This window comes from Barbatula barbatula (assembly GCF_947034865.1).
Source record: "Barbatula barbatula genome assembly, chromosome: 15".
Lineage (NCBI taxonomy): Eukaryota > Metazoa > Chordata > Actinopteri > Cypriniformes > Nemacheilidae > Barbatula > Barbatula barbatula.
Window position 1 is genome coordinate 20,312,503 of NC_136778.1, and position 6,860 is coordinate 20,319,362.

A 6,860-nucleotide genomic window follows, 5' to 3' on the forward strand; every position below is an offset into this window, starting at 1 on the left:
GCCATGACTTGCTAGCTTGCAGTATACTGCACCACTCTAAACATAATTATTCTACAAGTAGCTGTCTGTGGTCCCGGTGGGCTAAAATACTTAAATTAATTCACTTGAATCCATTTAGTGTCCTCCAATCACATTTATTTAGGCTGTGCATAGGATGCTAAATCCCTACCAGGCATTTTAGCAAGACTTCCATTGGACAACTAGCTTCTTCAGAAAAAAAACAGGCTTGTTGATCTGATTTAAATAATTTCCTACATTTTGCTTGCCTGTTTTGATTCACCTGTCAGCCTAGCACCAAATCATAGTTAACTTTAACAACATTAAAAAGCCTACTCGTCTTTTCGATAGCAACCCATTTTTGCACATGTATATCCAAAGTGACAGTTACAGTAAGTTTACCAAAAATGAAAATTCTGTGATGAAATACTCCTCCCCCAAGTTGTTCCAAACCTGTATGAATGTATGTGTTCTATTGAACACAAAGAAATATATTTAAAAGAATATAAGCATCTGAGATTCCTGGGAAATCACTACCATAGAAGGACAATTTTTTGTATACAATATTTGTTCTACTATGGCAGTCAATGATGTCCCAGAAATGTCAGTTGCTAACATTTTTCCAAATATCCTTCTTTGTGCTCAACAGACCGTCATGTGGACAAATGCATGAGCAGCCACAGAAGTCTGAAAAATATATTTTTCCATGGCTCAGCGGTAAGAGTATTGTGTTAGTAGTGCAAAGGGTTGTGGGTTTGATTTCCAGGGAGCATGACAAAATGTATACCCTGACTGTACTGCAAGTTGCTTTGGACAAAATGTAAATGTTAAACATACCAAGCACAAAATGATCTCACAATTCCAGCTTTCAATATGTGTCTCCTTTGTACATGTGTCGCAGTCGACCAATATGCCCAAAAAATTGTCATGATTCTCGAGTGGTGAGACACGGAGAGAGGACCCAGGTGCAGACAGCGGGTAAGGGGTTAACAAATAATTTAATAAATAATAAAACAAAGACCCACGAGGGGGTAACAGAACAAAACATGGATACATAACATGACAGGACTAAGACTAACTACACTGAAACAAAACTTAAATTAACTCTTTGACATAAACTACACATGACTAAACTAACATAACACAGGAACTCACCACACAAACCACAATGAACCAGCACAAGACAGAAGACACAAGGGCATTAAATAAGGGAGCAAATCAAGAGGGAAACAGGTGTAGGCAATAATCAATAACGAGGTAACAAGAGGATGGGAACAATGACGAGACCGGAGAGAGTATGGAAGGCCATAAGAACAATAATTGTCTCTCTCCACATTTAACATGAGGTTCTGTCATGATCCTGCCACTAAACCAAGAGAAACATGACATGATGCAGCAGAATCATGACATAAGCCTCTCCTAAAGGAGCAGCAACCTGATGCTCCTCAAGGCACAAACAAGACAAGACAGACTGTGACAATGGCAACATAATACAACATGACAATACAATAAATCAAAACAGGCAAGCACAAGAGTCCAAGGGAAGGGGCACACAAGAGTCCAAAGGGAAGTCCAAACATGGGCAGACACGGACTGGGTAGCTCCGGCAGACATGAAAACACTAGCCGGCAGACATGAACAGGATGGCCGGCAGACACGAACACGATAGCCGGCCGACACGAACAGGAGAGCCGGCAGACACGAACAGGATGCACTGGGCTGGAATGGCCGCATGCACCGGGCTGGAATGGCCGCATGCACCGGGCTGGAATGCCCGGCTCCGCCAAGCAGGAAAGCCCGGCTCAACCAGGCGGGAATGCCTGGTTCCGCCGGGCGGGAGTGCCCAGCTCCACCGGGCGGAAATGCCCGGCTGCACCGACCTGGATGCCCGGCTGCACCGACCTGGAATGCCCAGCTGCACCGACCTGGAATGCCAGGCTGGGGATCCTTGGTGGCCACAGGATTCCGGCGGCTTCGACCCTGGAGGGAAGACCGGCGGTCTCAACCCTGTAAGGCAGTCCGGCGGTCTCGGCCCTGAGCAGGAATCCGGCAGTCTCAACCCTGGTAGGGAGTCCGGCGGCCCCGACTCAGGAGGGAGTCCGGCGTTCTCGACCCAGGAAGGGAGTCCGGCAACCTCTAACCCTGGAGGGGAATCCGGCAGCCTCAACTGCTGCCACAACGATCCCTCTGTCTGCTGGGTCCGATTAGGGTCGATTCATTCTGTCACGGTGTGTGGACAGAACCCAAGCGCAGGCAGCGGTTTGAGAAACAAGAAAACTTTATTAAAACAAAGACCCTCGATGGGGAAAACGTTAACTAAAACAAGACAAGAATGTAAACCAAAACCTCCCACAAGGGGAACAAAACAACAGGGTAATAAGAATAAGAAATAAACTAGAAGTCCACAAACTAGAGTCCAGGAAACAGGGTAATCCAATAAACATGTAATCCAATAAAGTGACTCCAACAGGGATGACGATAACAAATATTGGCAATGAATCGACAAGAGACAGAGGGAAACTGGGACTTGATAAAGGGAAACACTGACGAGGACTGATGACACAGGGAGAGTGGCCACAGGTGACAAGGATGAAACACTAAGGGAAAGCTAACAGGAGGATTGCACGAGGCAGGTGAGGGGACTGAAACACTAAGGGAAAGATGGACCAGGGCTGGAGACAAGACTAACACTAATGGACTGCTAACAGGGAAACAAGGGGGCGGGGCTAAAGGACGTGACACCGGAGAGAGAGCATGGCTTCTCAAACCAAAACAATGCTCTTTCTCCACACAAAACACATGGGACTGACATGATCCTGCCACAAGACTCGAAAACCAAGACAAGGAGAGGCAGGATCATGACAAAAATAGGGCCTAAAATCTTCTTTTGTGTTTCAAAAAATAATTCAACAATAAAACCCCCTACGAGGGTTTACAAGCCACTCTAATAATCCCAGATGATGTCACATGAAATGCCAAGAGCATCATCTCCCGGCCAAGGTGGCAAGGATGCTAAATGCTTGGTTAATAGCACTGTGACTGAATCAGCAGGAAGGTGTGTGAGAGTCCACCATGAATTATTGCTAACCCACACCCGGTGTGCCTGGGTTTGTATGTGTGCACGCATCCACCCACAGACACACAGGCTGGCCATCTGGCAAAAGTCTGTAGCACCTAGATATCCAACAGCCATGGCTGGCAGTAGGGTTGGCTGGCGAGGATACACGTGCCCACCTGGATCAGGAGAACAGTGATGCCACACGCTAAATGTCTGCTTTACTAAATACCATGGCAGACAACTCGGCACAAAACTGATAACAGATTATTAATCATCTATTTATATTCCATCAAATCTGTGAAGTATGGGATGTCCTTAGGATGGTGGAAGACCAACATATTTATTCCAAATAGTACATCAGATATTGAGATATTTTATGAAAAAACTGTTTTCCCAACCAAATAACAATGGCCGGAAACACAGCTACAAACTTCGCTATCTGCTGGACGGTCTTTGGGAATTACCCAGTCAAGCTTGGTATCTATGTGAACCTTTAAGTTGAACCACAACAACTTACAGTGCACTTAAAAACTTTCAAACATGCATGTAAAAAAACTATTAATTTAACAAATTTATGAGGCTTGAGCTTTAAAGACATAATAACACAGACATGCAACAGGACAGCGGAAGCATGGTGCAGACTACTCGTTTAAGCGAATGAAATACACCCTGTATAATATTACTGCAAGAATGTCTCCCCTGCCTCGAAGACCAGCTCTTCAGGTGTCAGGATTGTGGCTGTCTTACAGGGTGTCCCATGGGGCTCCTCCACCTGCCTCGGCTGAAGGATGTTCCTCCTAATTATGACAGAGGTGCCGCAGGCCGCGGGCCAAAGAGCATTAGCTTCACAGTGTGGGAAAAAAATCAGGAAACGGTTCTGGCAGAATGTGCTTCTTCACATTTCTGTGCGGTTGGATGGAGGCAAGAGAATGTCAGAAACGAAGAGAAGGATCGTGGGTGGACTTTTTTGTGAGGGGTTGGTAAGGCACCTTTTGTGGTGCTTCCAATGAACAGATGATGGAAGTTGTCTGAAAGCAAGTAAAACTTGTTAGGCACACTTTTTGTTTTTCACCGTTTACTAACTTGGCCTCGACTTTGATGAAACAGTGGCATCTGGGTAGGGAGAGTGTTTTAGGGAAAATAAATTTGACTCGCTGTTTTATGTGTTGCCGTGTTGTTTGGGTGGCGCTCTTAACGCAATGTAGTTGGACGAATTTCATGGGATAATAAATTGTAACAGATGGTGTCCTGGAAACTATGCAGGTGTCTTTGGAGAGGAGCTGTTGAAGGGAGATGCAGTGTTGTCTCCGTAACGATAGGAAAAAGGATCTCTAGCCACATGCACAACACAAGCTTTACAGAATGAAGACAAAAGATGTTTCCTCTGCTGACACACTCACCAGCCGTTGCAAGGTGTCCATGTGTGTGCTGTTGGCATCTTGTACATCAATTAGCTTATTACAAATTTTACATTCATGCCTTTATCTTTAAGTTATCCAGTATCAAACCAACAACGTTTAACCAACTGAATCAACCTGTACGACTTTCTTTCTTCTGCAGTACACAAATATTTTTTTTGACGAATGTTGGTTCGAACAGCATTGCCTATTGACTTCCATTGATGTCCATGCAAATCAAGACAATGGGTACCACAGTTGTTCGTTTACCGACATTCTTCAAAATATCTTATTTTATGTTCTGCTGAGAAAATCTCATACAGGATTGAAATCACAAAACGATGTGTAAATATTGACAGAATTTTCTTTTAATCGCTTTAAGAGCCACAATGGTTACAAACGCTTAGCCTCCCTAAACTTGTATTTTGGGTGTGATTCATTGGCCAAAAAAGTGGAAACACATGATAAGCTAAATTTTATTTGAATTTTACTAATATCATTATTTAATGATTTAATTACGATTTTTATTGTTGTAATATAAATCATTTTTTAGGGAAATCTAAAATTAAGACATAAAACGAATTAAAGTTGGTATGAATTTGATAATCTCTGAATGTTTTGTACTTGTTATAAAACACAGAACTGTTTATTGTGTATGTGAGGTGGTAATTCTGGATATTCTGAAAAGCAAAGGATTTGTATAATTACAGCAGTGAGTAATGCATAATATCATAAACAAGATGAATGATTATTAAAGCATAAATCAAAATCACTTGGAATGCCTACAGTTTCAGCGTTATTCGCCCACGACAAGGTTTTCCACACATCTTCATTTTATTATATGACTGTATGTGGGCAGAGTCAAATCACACAGTGAAATCGTTCACAATAACATTACCGTCACCTCCATCTTGTTACACTTGACTACATTATCTCACAAAAGATAGACAATGTGAGCTGTAATTGCTTCTCTTCTATTGGTGGTTTCAGTATCATATCACGACTATTTTGCATAGACTGTGCTTGTCTTTGTCTTGTTGGTGGACAAACTCACGTTGCATCAGTTGCGTTTGCTCATGTCACCTAAAATTGTCTCTCTCAAAACATCAGTGATTGGAAAAAACAGAGCTTGATAAGAAACCACAAGCAACTATGTGATCATTTGATTAACATAAGCGCAATGCTATTTGCGACTTTTATCTGCATTTTATTAATAATAACGTCTATTTGTTGTTGATCATACTTGCACAAAGCTTTCAAATGAGTAAAGGAAAACACATCTTTATTAGCTACACAGTGTGCTGTAGATGTCTGGCAGTCGCTTCTCCTTAAACAGAAAATGTTTTTAAAAAAAATTCTCAGCTCTGTATGTTTTTTTTATACCTCAAAAGATTTAGGGCATTTTGGGTCCGAATAGGCCTATTGCATTAGTTGAAACTGCATGCTTTAACTTTGGTCTCTCTATAGCCAACTCTTATTAAAAACAAAAGATGGTAGGTTACTTTACGTACCCCTTACTAATTTTTAAATAAGTTGATGTAAAATAACGTGAACAATGTGAATCAGGGTAATGTAAGGTTACATTGCTCAATCTTTTTTTTGTTTGTTTATTTTAAGCAATAAACTAAAACCAAGGTCATTGATTTTAAAGAAATAAAGCACACGGCTTAATAAACACTGATCTCAGTAACTGTTTCTAGATTTTATCTCAGGACCGAGAGACAGAATAGAATAGAGACCGAGGTAACCTCAGAAATTCCAAACATATTTACTATACTTTGGAATAAGACATATTCCCTCCACGGCAGAGCATTTTTTATCACTTTCCCACCATGGCAGACCCTTTTTATGTTGTCAGCATTTAAGCATCAATGTAATATTTTGTATTTTGCTACCAAAACCTTTCAATAACCTTTCACTTGGCCTACAAATAGAGAGTGTTGTTTGTTGTCATGTGACCAGTGTGCGTTTTTCCTGCGAGACTGCATTTAGTTTCCGCTGCGTGTTCCCACAGGACCCCCGCGCTGTCTCATTAAGCTGCATCGGTGATCTTTTCATTAACTTTTCCGTTTAATTAGGCTAGGAGAACTACCTCATGTGTCACTATAGACTAGCTTTGATCTAAGCTTTGGCAGACTGGCAGGAATGGAAATCTAAATGTTAAAAACAGGATTGTGAATGCATGGGATGGCAATATAATCTGCCAGTTATGTGTTGATTATGAGGCCCCTGGCTTGGCTAATTGAACCGAAAGATAAAAAAGATGTTCTGTTTGTTTATCTACACTGACAAATATATTCAACTCTATATTATAAATATATTTGTACATCTTATACCTACAGTATGTTCATATTTACATAATTTTTATTTTGTGAACTAATATAATTTATATCTTTAGAGTTCTATGA